The sequence below is a fragment of the Lagenorhynchus albirostris genome, chromosome 6 (genome assembly GCF_949774975.1).
Source record: "Lagenorhynchus albirostris chromosome 6, mLagAlb1.1, whole genome shotgun sequence".
Lineage (NCBI taxonomy): Eukaryota > Metazoa > Chordata > Mammalia > Artiodactyla > Delphinidae > Lagenorhynchus > Lagenorhynchus albirostris.
Window position 1 is genome coordinate 71,785,043 of NC_083100.1, and position 12,668 is coordinate 71,797,710.

General features: G+C 33.7%; 1 protein-coding gene across 1 annotated transcript in view; it reads left to right on the forward strand.

Moving 5' to 3' along the window:
- The window catches only part of BAZ2B (bromodomain adjacent to zinc finger domain 2B), a 390,367-nt gene that overhangs the window by 167,194 nt on the left and 210,505 nt on the right, over window positions 1-12,668 (forward strand). Inside the window, exon 5 of the mRNA XM_060152812.1 lies at window positions 6,631-6,673. The gene's annotated coding sequence lies outside the window, so the exon portion shown is untranslated. The remainder of the gene's footprint in view (window positions 1-6,630; window positions 6,674-12,668) is intronic.

Sequence of the window (12,668 nt, forward strand, 5' to 3'; positions counted from 1 at the left end):
TTTGTATCATTTTTTTAGATTCCACTTATATAGATATATAAGTGATATCATGTTTGTCTGACGTCACTTAGTATGGTAGTCTCTAGGTCCATCCATGTTTCTGCAAATGGCATTATTTCATTCTTTTTTTAAAAAATAAATAAATAAATTTATTTATTTATTTATGGCTGCGTTGAGTCTTTGTTGCTGCGCACAGGCTTTCTCTAGTTGCAGCGAGCAGGGGCAGCTCTTTGTTGCAGTGCACAGGCTTCTTATTGCAGTGTCTTCTCTTGTGGCAGAGCACGGGCTCTAGGTGTGTAGGTTTCAGTAGTTGTGGCACATAGGCTGAGTAATTGTGGCTTGTAGGCTCTAGAGCACAGGCTCAGTATTTGTTGGGCATGGGCTTAGTTGCTCCACGGCATGTGGGATCTTCCTGGACCAGGGCTCAAGCCCGTGTCCCCTGCATTGGCAGGCAGATTCTTAACCACTGTGCCACCAGGGAAGTCCCTATTTTATTTCTTTTTATGGGTGAGTAATATTCCGTTGTATATATGTACCACATATTCTTTATCCATTCATCTATAGATGGACATTTAGGTTGCTTCCATGTCTTGGCTATTGTAAATAGTGCTGCTATGGGCATTGGGGTGCATGTATCTTTTCAAATTAGAGTTTTCTCCAAGAAGTGCTTTTTTAAATGCTATCTGTTTATATTTGGTTTTACCAGAAGTAGTATTTAGTAGTTTAGTATGAAGTAGTTTAGCTGAAGAGAGTAGTAGTTTGGAAAGAGTGGCAAAAAGTTATAATCGTGGTAAATCATCTCTTTAAGAACTTAAAGAGATGTACAACTTTTTTGTTTCTGCTTTTGGTTTTCTTTAATACTTAAAGCAGTTCTCTTAAGGGGAAGCTCACTTTGTTTTAGGTTGTGATATGACAAAGTTTGGTGTTTTAAAATGAGAAACTATCATTTGTTTTATTTCTAGACTTCTCTTGGGAGGGTATAATCACTTTTTAACTTCCTGGGTATCTCTAGTGTAGATAGTGGGCTCTGGTTATTTTCTAACAGCAGGTGTTGAATTACAGTCGTCCCTTGGTATCTGGTAGGGATTGGATTAATTTGCATGGATTAATGTGCAGTGGCAGGAATCATTGGAACTCTGGCCTTCACAGCTTCTCTGAACATTAAGGGAAGATGCACATCTAATATTTTACTGAATACCCTGCTTAGACCTACAGGTGAAACTGAGGACAGAAAGCATTCAGTGAGTATTATGCACCAAAATACTGCTTGGAATTGGAACTATCCATTCAAGCTGCCTGTTTTCTTTCCTTCGATGTCTTCCCCCCATGAAATCAGAAAAACAACTTTTAGCCAGACACCAACATAGTCAACTGTTTGTATGGGTCAGGAAATGATTTCTATCACTTTAGAGCTTTGTTGCTTGTAGATAAAGTATCTAAATTGATTGGTGCTTTTATAATTTGACAAAACTGCTTAACAAAACTTATATTAATGTTATATAAAGTCTTCTATTTATATGCCTACTCTAGACTAGACGGCAGGCTTCTTTCATACATACCGTATTACGTGCTTAGTTAAATAAAACTCTTGTCTTGTTGTTAAAGCTTGCTCATGTTTTTTTCTTAAAACATAGTAAGAAAGGGAAAATAATTGTTGGAAAAAGAGGTTCCCAAGGATCAGAACTATTAAAATTGTTAATAAAATAAATTTCTTTTTCTTCTAAGTTCTGTTGAGGTTTTAGTCATAACAGTGCATGAATAAATGAAGTAAACCACTTCTACCCAGCTGATTTAGATTTAAATTTAAAGAGATTTAAAACTCAGTTCTCCAAAATCTAAGACTACTTCCTCTTATAAGCACTATGGTACATTAAGAATTCTGCAATAAAGTAAACCTTCTTTTCCACCCAACATAAACTTGAAAGTTATTTGAAGATAAAATAATTTCCCTCCAAATTTGGAGCACTGTTCCTGAATGGAACATATTCTGCCCAACACAGTTGACGGTTTTTTCCCTATGTCTAAAAAAAATAGAGAAAATAAAATTTCAAATATTTTAGGAGGATAATGTACACTTTGATCTTAGTATAGTTTCAGAAATGCCTAGTTGCACTAATACGGTAGTCACTAGCCACATGTGGATACTTAAATTTAAATTAGTTAATATCTAAAAGTCAGTTCCTTAATCATACTAACCATATTACAAGTACTCAATAGCCACATTTGGCTATGGGCTGGGTATCGGACAGTGCAGATAGTAAACTTTTCCATTATTGCATTAAGTTCCATTGCACGGTTCTGTATAGAATAGAGTTGTCCCTTGATATCAGTGGGGGATTGATTCTAGGACCTGCCACAGGTACCAAAATCAGTAGATGCACAAGTCTCTTATATAAAGCAGCATAGTACAGTCAGGCTTCCCTTATCTGTGGGACCCACATCCCATGAATATTGATATGTATTCCATTAGTGGTAGATCACATTTTTACCAGTTTCTCCAGTTTTATAGATTCCTATTATTTACAAGTATCCTTCCCCCCTAAAGTATTGCTTATTGAAGCATGTGATTTTTTTCCTACCAAGTAATTTCCCCAAGTAATAAAAATAATAATAGACAGGATTTGAAATAGCTAGATGATGGTAGAAGCATGTTTAGATTTTTATAAAGTTTGTTATTAACCTTAAAAACGTATGCCAAATTGTGCATACTTGTGATTCTCTAAAAAGTGAATGATAAAGACAGAATTTCCATGTCTACAATCCAAGATTGCAACGCTGAAATAGCCTACCAGTAGCATATGGTTTATGAGATTACTTTTCATATGTAAATTTTAGAGAGAATTTTTATTATATAACCACACCTTGAAATGAGCATAGAACACAGAGAAAACATTAAACTGGTGTATGAATTAATGATTAAATATTTTAGTGACTATTACTTTAAATGAATTTTAGGGTTAATTAGCATATATTTTCATGTTCAGATTGAATAGAGTGAGAAAAAGCCAGTAAATTTTTTATTCATTTATTCCTTTGAACCTTTTCAATAAGCTTGGTAGGGATAAATATCCTTACGTTGTATATATTGAAACTTATGTAAGGTTGTCAAGTGAAGGTGAAGTCTTGAGTACGCTAAAATTGATTAGATAAGGAAAGACTTTCCATTTGGGGGCAGAGGAAGAAGAAAAATAGAGATAGTTACATGCTAATTACTGGAAACATAGTAAATATAGTTGGTAAACTGGTAAATATAGTTGAGATTTTCTCTGTGCATATTTACTAAGATGGTGTCTGGTGGGGGAAAAGTACATAACCAATACATTAGTTGAATTATGTTTTCATAAAATGTAATATTACTTTTTATATATCTAATTTGAATATATTTCCTAGTTTCAAGATGATTTTAAAGAATTACCTTTTCATTGTAAAAGCCACCCAGGATTTTTATGAGAAGCCCTAAGATTTGTCTGACTTTAACCTCTAGTGTCGTCTTAATTTCATGTATTTTTTTTCCTCATGCATTTGCAAATATCCAGTAAGTTATGTGTAAAAATTGCTACTACCATGATGAAGGAATGCCTTTTTTTTTTTAAATAAATTTATTTTATTTATTTATTTATTTTGGCTGTGTTGGGTCTTCGTTGCTGCGCGCGCGCCTTCTCTAGTTGCAGCGAGCGGGGGGCTACTCTTCCTTGCAGTGTGTGGGCTTCTCACTGTGGTGGCCTCTCTCATTGTAGAGCACAGGCTCTAGGCACACAGGCCTCAGTAGTTGTGGCATGCAGGCTCAGTAATTGTGGCTCACAGGCTCTAGAGCACAGGCTCAGTAATTGTGGCTCACGGGCCTAGTTGCTCCACAGCATGTGGGATCTTCCCGGACCAGGGATCGAACCCATGTCCCCTGCATTGGCAGACGGATTCTCAACCACTGCGCCACCAGGGAAGCCCAGGAATGCCTTTACAAGGTTTTTATACTCTAAGGATTAGGGCTTTAAATCAAGTATGCATTTTAAATTATAGATTTAGTCTTAATTATCTTGTTTTTGTCCAAGAAAATAAAAAATAAAATGGAACATTTATCTTTTTATTCAGTTACTTATTTTATTTGAATGTAACTATTTAAAAATATTTAATAGCTTTTTTAATTACAGAGTTTTATAGAAAGTATATTTGGTTCTCTCACAAGCCTTTTTATTGACTCTTTACCATCACAAGCCTGTTTTTTTTTTGTATTAATTGAAGTTGAAAGCATAATGCTAGGAAGGAGTTCACTGAAGGCAGGCCTTTGGATACAGAGAGTAATGCATTCCATCTATGTAGGCTTTTTCTGATCTGATCTGATACGGTGGGAACAGATAATTTGGAGAGAATAAGTTTCTGGTCTTATATTCTTTTATACCTCCATGCATCGTTTAAAGCTAACATGTTCTCCTCCTTAGAAATCTTTCCTCTTTCGCCTTCAGTGTATTTTCCATTTCTCTATTTCTTGGACTTAGAACATAACAAAACACCGTACACTGTCACCTCTCTTGCTTCCCATGAGCCTTATTTATAGGTATCCCCCAAATCCTGTTGGATAGTCTTGTCTTTTCTTTATATTCATTCCCTTGGTAAACTCTCTTGGCTTGAATTGTACTTTTTATATGACTGGTTTTTAAACCTTGGACTATTCTAAATCGCAATATCTACCCGTTGTTGAGAAGCGTCTCCATTTGAATAGCCTGTGGTAACACTGGACTGACTTACTGTCCAAAATAAAAGTCACTCCACCCTACCACTACAGGTTTCTTTCATTGTGTCCCTGGTAATCTTTCTCTGCTGTCCTCGTTCCTGTACTTAATTTAGCATGAAGTCCTCTTGTTTCTCCATGTAAGATGTATCTTGGGTTTCCCATTCTCTCTGTGCTCATCTGCACTATCCAGACCCTCATTGTATCACATCTGTTAACTCACTACAACCACTTTCACACCAACCCAGCTTTGCCTTTTTTTTTTTCTTGAGCTTCCCCAAATCTCCCTGCAGTGACTTTTTAAAATGTATACAAAGTTGTTAATGCATATTTTCCTTAAATAGAAATTGTAAGCATTTTTATTTATATATCCCTCTGGGCATAGTGCTGGATGCAGTAGGGAATCAGTAAGTAATTGTTCACTCATTCATTCAGCAGCTCTTTCTTGAGTAGTTGTTGGGTTCCAGCTGTTATACTAGTGCTCCAGTGATCTCTCATGCAGCTTACAGCTGAAACCAGTCTCTGGTGAGAAGAGAAGGCTTCTCTGAGGAGGTGGCATTTGTTATCAGACCTGAATGAAATGAGAAAGCCAGTCCTGCAAAGATATGGGGAACAGTTCCTGCAGGCTGAGAGATCAGCAAATGTCAAGGCCCTGAAGAGGGACAAGTTTGGTATGTTTGGGGAGTATCAAAAAGGTCACTGTGACTGGAACATAGTAGAGAGAGAGTGACAGGAGATGTAGTCAGGAGACCAAGTGACAGAGGGACTAATAGGCCATGGTAGGTATTATGGATTTTATCTTACGTGATGGAAAAGCCTTTGGACAGTTTTGAGTAAGGGAGTGTTGTGAGCTAATATATTTGTTGCTAAGTTAAGAATAGAAGTAGGGAGACTATAATAGTAATATTGGAGAGCAATATCTTGAACTAGTGAGGTAAAAAGCAGTAATAAGTGTTTTGAATTAAGGATAGAATGAGGAAGAATGGTTGGCAGGATAGATTGGATGGGAGGTGTGAGATAAAAAAGGAACCAAGGAAAACTCAGTTCTGTGTGCTTGGACAAGTCATGTATCCTCTCCAATATCTATTTTCCTGAGTATATAATGAGAAATACCTCTTTCCCACTTCTTGAAGGAATTGTTATGAGGATCTGATGAAATAACACATGAAAGCTAATTATGAATCTTAAAACACCATTAACATTGTATTAATTTTTAACACTAAACATTTTAAAGTTCACCTTAAATTAAATCATACCTTGTTAATTAAGAAATTTCTAAAAGCTTAGATTTGACAGGAATAAGAACTCTAACCCATATACAGCTTAGGAAATAGTTTAACTTATAACTTTCCCTGGGTTTATAGTATATAGTTCCTTTCCAATTATATTTTCAATCTTTAATAGTTTTGACACTGTTCATAAGGATTAGCATGAAGCAATTTCTCCTATTAATTGATAATAAGTAGATCATGTTCTGGCCATAGACTACACTGCTAATCTAATCATAGAGAAAAAGGTAAACAATACCTGGCTGTCTTTTGTTCTGTAGTATATTTAAGACACTGTGATTCTCCTCTCGGTAAATATTTGAAAACAAATAAAACTAACCCAAATGACCTATAGTTTATTTACTAATATGTTATATTACGTTAACCCTGGGGTGTTGTTGATTATAACAAAACATATTTTACCATACTATAATAAATAATGACCTATAAATAAACTCCAGGTGTTTTATGCTTATTTGTGTCATGCCAATTGTACTTTTCCTGACAATTTTAGATTAATTTAAATATGACTTATGGCATCAAGAAAGACAAATATTCTAAACAAACTTTTTAGTTTCTGAAATCACTTACTCAAGTATGATTCAGCTGAATGCTATTTCTGTTTTTTTATTGCAGATTTCTCAACAGTTATGTCACAAGATTGACCACATTGATCACAGTAAGACTAAAATGATAATTAAGCTTTTAAGGATGTTTTGTTTTCTCTGAGAATGAGAATTAAGTTAGAAAATATTTATGATTTTAGATTGTTGTTCTTTCTTTCAAGAGCCAAATGAATGTTTACATTTAATGATTCACATCTCACACTCTACTTATTTAAATACTTCTTTAGATGATTTTAAAACATTTTAAATGAAAAATACACTTAATTTATAACTGAAATTATATGCCTAATTATACTAACATATTTCAGTGTGAATCATAATCTGAACATCATCTTTTTTAGTTTTTGTTTTTATTAAAATATGGCATGAAACATTTAAGGTGACTTCACATTAGGAAAAAAATTACAAAAATAAAATTACTTGGGTCTAATCACATATTAAGGAAAGACTGTGAAAACAGCATTGAAAGGATTCTTAGACTTCTTGATTAAATTTTTCATTGATATTTAAATAATTTATAAACATTCTTCCAAATATGGAGAGTTGTTGAAAAAGGATAGTTCTCTTAAGAAACTGAACTTTTCCGCTTTAATTTTATTTAAAGTGTTAATTTCTACTGTGTATAAGGAAATATGTTACTTAAAGAAAAACTTTTATCCAAGGCCTTGATCTACATTATTAGAAAATTCTAACTATTAAAATCTGAATTGCAGTAATGAAATTTTACAGCATTTTTGAAAACTCCTTTTAAGTAACAGAGGAAAAAAATTGAGTAAATTATTTACTCAGTTAATCTGCTTCTTAAATCCCGTTTTAATTGTTCATTAGAAGCAGTAATTATCAGAAATGTTATTCCGTGTATATAAAACCTTAATGTTTTAATATTTTTTTGGAAAACTGGTACATTTGTTAAATTTAACATTTTTCAGAGAGGCCAGAGACAACTTTTATTCTATTCTATTTTTAAAGGCTTTATCATCATCATTGAGTCTACAGATGTATATGGCATGTTCATTTTCCTAAGGGAGCATTTTAGCTATCTCTGATTTGTTGCTCTTTGCTTGTTTGTTTTTTCTTAATCAGAACTTTATTGCCCTAACTGAATGGTTTACAACAAAATATTAACATATTTCTGTAGTAACCTTCTGTTTTGCATCTAATGTTTTATAATCAAGGAAGTTAAAATTAGCATTGGATGAAAAAGGTGTTTTTTTTAATTAAAAAATGCTAACTCTCAGTACATTTTTAGGGTAATATTAAGGGAACACTTAATTGCAACTGTTCTGAATTCAAGAATTTCAGGAAGAGAGGTGGTGTTCAATATTATCAGATGTTAAATAAGTTAAAAATTAAGAAGTATTCATTTGAGAGTTTCATAAGTGACTGATAGTAGAAACCCTGTGTAATAATGTACGGGTTGTGAGGCTTTCTCTAGCTCCTTGTGTCAAGAAGAGGGTAGATTTCATCACTGATTCAGGCTGAGGGTATTGAGAGAGTAGTTCAAGTGTTGACCATGGGACTGGAATAAAATGAGGCCAGGGAAGGGCTGATATATTCAGAGAAAATGGAGAAAGGACTGGTTAGAGGTAGATAAGCTGGTGAAATGAGATGATAAAGAACTAAAAGAGTAGAATGCTGTGGTTAGGAAGGGGCTATTATAGATTGTTTCAGAGCTGGAGCTGGAGTATTCATATATAATATATACCTTGTATATTTTTTTCTTCAGAACTCAAGAGAATTTCTGTTTTTACTCCTTATGTTACATTTCTCTGAAGTGTCAAGATCTTCTAAATGATCTCTTTTCCTCCTGGCCATCATCAATTCTATTGAAGCCTATATGTGATCCTCAGTTGAACTTTATTAAAGCGTTGCTCTGATTCTTTTATGTCTCTACCTGAAGATGTATAGTGACTTTCCATTTCTTATAAGTTCAAATTAAGGCTTTCTAACTTGGTATTCAAGACCCCTCCTCAGTTTGGCTCTAACATATTTCCCAGACAAATATCCTATTATTCAAGAAGAAGAACCCTACATTCTATACAATGTGAACTACATACTCCACCTTGAGTATACATTTTGTCTCCATACTTACATTCATGTCATTCCCTTTTCCTAGAATATTCTTTTTCCTTTTCAGTCTTTTGTTTCTCCTGATGAAATCAAACCTCCCTTCTAATGCCCTGTATACCTGTAATCATCTCTTTGAGGCCTTCCCTAATCATCCTAATTGAAAGTGATTCTCCCTCCTTAGTAGTTTGGTGATGCTTAATTTTTATTATTCTTATGTAACTGATAACATATATTCCCTTGTATTCTGCATACTTTAATATGTATTTTCCAATTGAGCAAATGAGTATTTAGCAAATGTTGCTAGTAATCATAAATACCCCAGAAATAACTAAATTAATTAGTATCTTTAGTTTTCTTATATTAAAATTGAAACAAGGATATTAATACATGCATATCCAAAATTGAACCATAAGAAGCAGGGTAGTTAGGAAAGGGCATAGGTTTTAGAACCAGAGCGAGTTCAAGTACTGATGCCGCTGTATACTGTGTATATGACCTTTAGTAAGTCAGCTTCTTTGTGCCTCAGTATCTGCAGAAAATGATTTATGCATATATTTAAAAGGATTTTTATAAGTATTAGTTACCTTTCTTCCCTCTTACTTGCTTAATGTTATAGTTTACTCCTTTATTGATATGAGAGGGGTAGGACATCAACTATAAAGATCAGGGATATATCCAAATTTACCTTACTTACACATTGTGATCCTTTCATCTGTACGTTTTAATGTATGGATTTTTAGTTTCTACATTACATATAGTAATGATAACTTTGTTGACTTACATAAGTTCCAGCAAGGAGGCTGATTAGATCTGTTGATACAATGTGCTTTTTTTGGGGTGGGGAGAGTCAGATCTCACTAGAATACAAATATCTTAAAAGGCCAGAATGAACTTTAGAAAAGTTTAGGTTGTGCTACATTCCCCTTATATAACAGATGAGAAAACCAACATCCAGAGAATTTGAAGGGAAATAACATGCATAATGGTTAAGAAGAGGAACTGGGTCAGAAAAACCTTTAAGTTTGTGCTATAATATTTATATAGCTGTTTTGATCTTAAGTCAGTTACATAGTCTAAGATCCAGTTTTTTTCTCTCTAAAGCAGAGTAGTGTTTATACTTCAGGAGTGTTGTAAATATTAAATTAAAAAATGCTTATAATAAAAGCGCAGCACAGAGGCTGACATGGTAAATTCTGTTGACCTCTTGTCATAGTCATCATCATCTATCTGTAAAGTTACTTGCCCAAAGTCACATAGTGTAAGATCTTGATCCAAACCTGGTTTTGCTTTATTCTATTATAATTTTTACTTCTGTTTCATGATCCCCTCTTAATTGATTAAAAATCTCTGAATGGGGCTTCCCTGGTGGCGCAGTGGTTGAGAGTCCGCCTGCCGATGCAGGGGACGCGGGTTCGTGCCCCGTTCCGGGAAGATCCCACATGCCGTGGAGCGGCTGGGCCCGTGAGCCATGGCTATTGAGCGTGCGCGTCTGGAGCCTGTGCTTCACAACGGGAGAGGCCCCAACAGTGAGAGGCCCGCGTACCGCAAAAAAAAAAAAAAAATATCTGAATGGCATTTGTAGGAAGTATAATAAAAATAACTCATAGACTTTTTTCTTCTCACATCTCCCCAAATCCTCTATCTTCTTTGAGCGTATTCGTGCAATTTTGCTTATGTGCAGTTTTGTTTATATGTAATTTTATTAATACAGTGGCTATATTTTATTTTAAATATTCTTATTTAACATTTTGCTTCATATTTAGTAACTTGTTACAAAACAACTTTTAAAATAAAGTGGCTTTTCCTGTTTTTATTAAAATTTCTTTTTTTCCTTTGGTAATTTTATTGTGAATATTATTTAAATTTCATAGAGATTTATCTCTACCAATAGAAATATTTAACTTAAAAATTCAAATTTAGAAGAAATTACTATATAATTTTACAGTGTACACACTATTAGAAATATTGGTGTTAAATAGTAAATTTTAAATGTCAGTTAGGTACCTACCACAGATAAGATATAAACAAGCATGGCAATGACTGATTCTTGTACCCTAATATCAGTTTTCTCCGTCTACTAGTTTTGTTCCCAGCCTATGACTACCTGGAATAAAAGTATCACTTTCAGTCTGTCTTACAGCTAAATGTGCTCATGTGACTAAGTTTTGGCTAGAGATACATAAGCAGTAGTACTGTGTGCACCTTGCAGAAAGTATTGTTAAAGGAAGGCGGGCATACCCTATTTTTCCCCCATCCTCCATGCTTGCTGAGATGTGGGCATGATAACTGGACAATGAGTGGAAACCACAAGCTAAGAATGGGCAAAGCAATAAGATGGAAAGTCCCTGATAACTTCAGGATGTCACCCTGCCCGCAGTGACCTATGACTTGAGTGAGATAAACTTCTATCTTGTAAGACACTTGAGTTTTGGCTTTCTGTCACTCATGACCAAAATTAATCCTGATTACATCAAGATAATTTTACAAAGTTTATGCCATTGTTTAAATGTCTTTGATTTGTTTACATTTCATTTATTTTTCTTGGACTCTTGTCACTTTTTTGATAGCTTCAATTTTAGGAGGAGAATACAAAAGGGAATGATTCACTCACTCTGTCTAGGAGAGGAGACTAGGGAAATCTCTAAAGAGAGGGGAGACATATAGGCTAGATTTTTGAGATATGAGTTAGAAGAGAATCCAGAAAGAAAATAGGCATATAGACTGGAAACAACATATGTTCAGGGACATGCAACTATTTTAGTTAAATATTGTTGAAATGTAAAATTTGAGGAAGTAAATGAGCCTAAAGGTCAGATCTTATAGGAATTTACAAACCAAGAAGTTTGGTAAGTGCTAAGTACCTAGCGAAGTTTCTTTTAATGTTAATAATTTTAATATTACTTATGGTTTTACCATTAACTATTTTTAAAAGAAATACATTTTTATACAAACTTTTAGGAAGGAAGAACAAAACTATTATTTATTTATTCACGGATTAAGATACTAGGTGATTTCTATTTGAGCCTTTAACAATTTTAGAAGGCATATTATTACATTTTACAGATGGCTAAACTGAGACTCAGAAGAGTCAAGTGTCTTTCCCAGTGTGGTAGTTAAGTCATTATTTGGAAAGTACAAAAATCAACCATTTAAGAACAAGTCTGCTATGTGTTGTCTGACCTTTATTTTTCTACTTTTCTAATACCAAAAAGAGCGTTATAGTCAAATTTAAAATATCTTTGGTAAAATATAGTAACAGTGATCAAACCAGAAGTAAAGTCTATATAAGAATTTCCATATTTTATGCCAATCAATACATCTAAAATATTAAATTAAAAAATCTAATATCTTAAAGTTATAAACTAGTAAACATTTTGTTTTCTAGAGTCTGAATTGTGAAGAGTATCTTCAAAGTTAGTGTATAGTAGCCATTTAAATTACTTCATACAAATCAAATTTCCATTGCTATTCCTAAGTGTATATTTGGATAAAAGAAACCTCCATCTCCTATTGCACCTCACCAAAAAGTTGCACTGTTTTAACATTAATGCAGCTAAAAAGCATGCATGGTGTTCTTAGTATGAGTACCTATAGATAGAAATGACACCCTGCTGCAGAGACCCAACTGAACTTCTCTGAACAAGTAAAAGTATATAATGTTACACACTCGTTTGGTTTAAAGATTACTTCTTATCTGAAAACTCTAAATGAGCTACTATTTAATAAAACTGCCTAAAAATAGAAAATACAGTAACCTTAATATATCTTAGAGATAATTATAGAGGCATGAGAGAATATAAAAGAAAAACTAATTTTCTAATTTGGTTTGGTGTTTTTTAATTGTAATCAGCAAAGAATCTAGCAGCTAGACCACTAGGTCAGTATTTTATGAATTAAAGTGACTTGAAAGTTAATCTGGTTAATACATTATTCTTTTCCCCTCACACTTTCTAGAACACCAATGCATACATCTGCTGT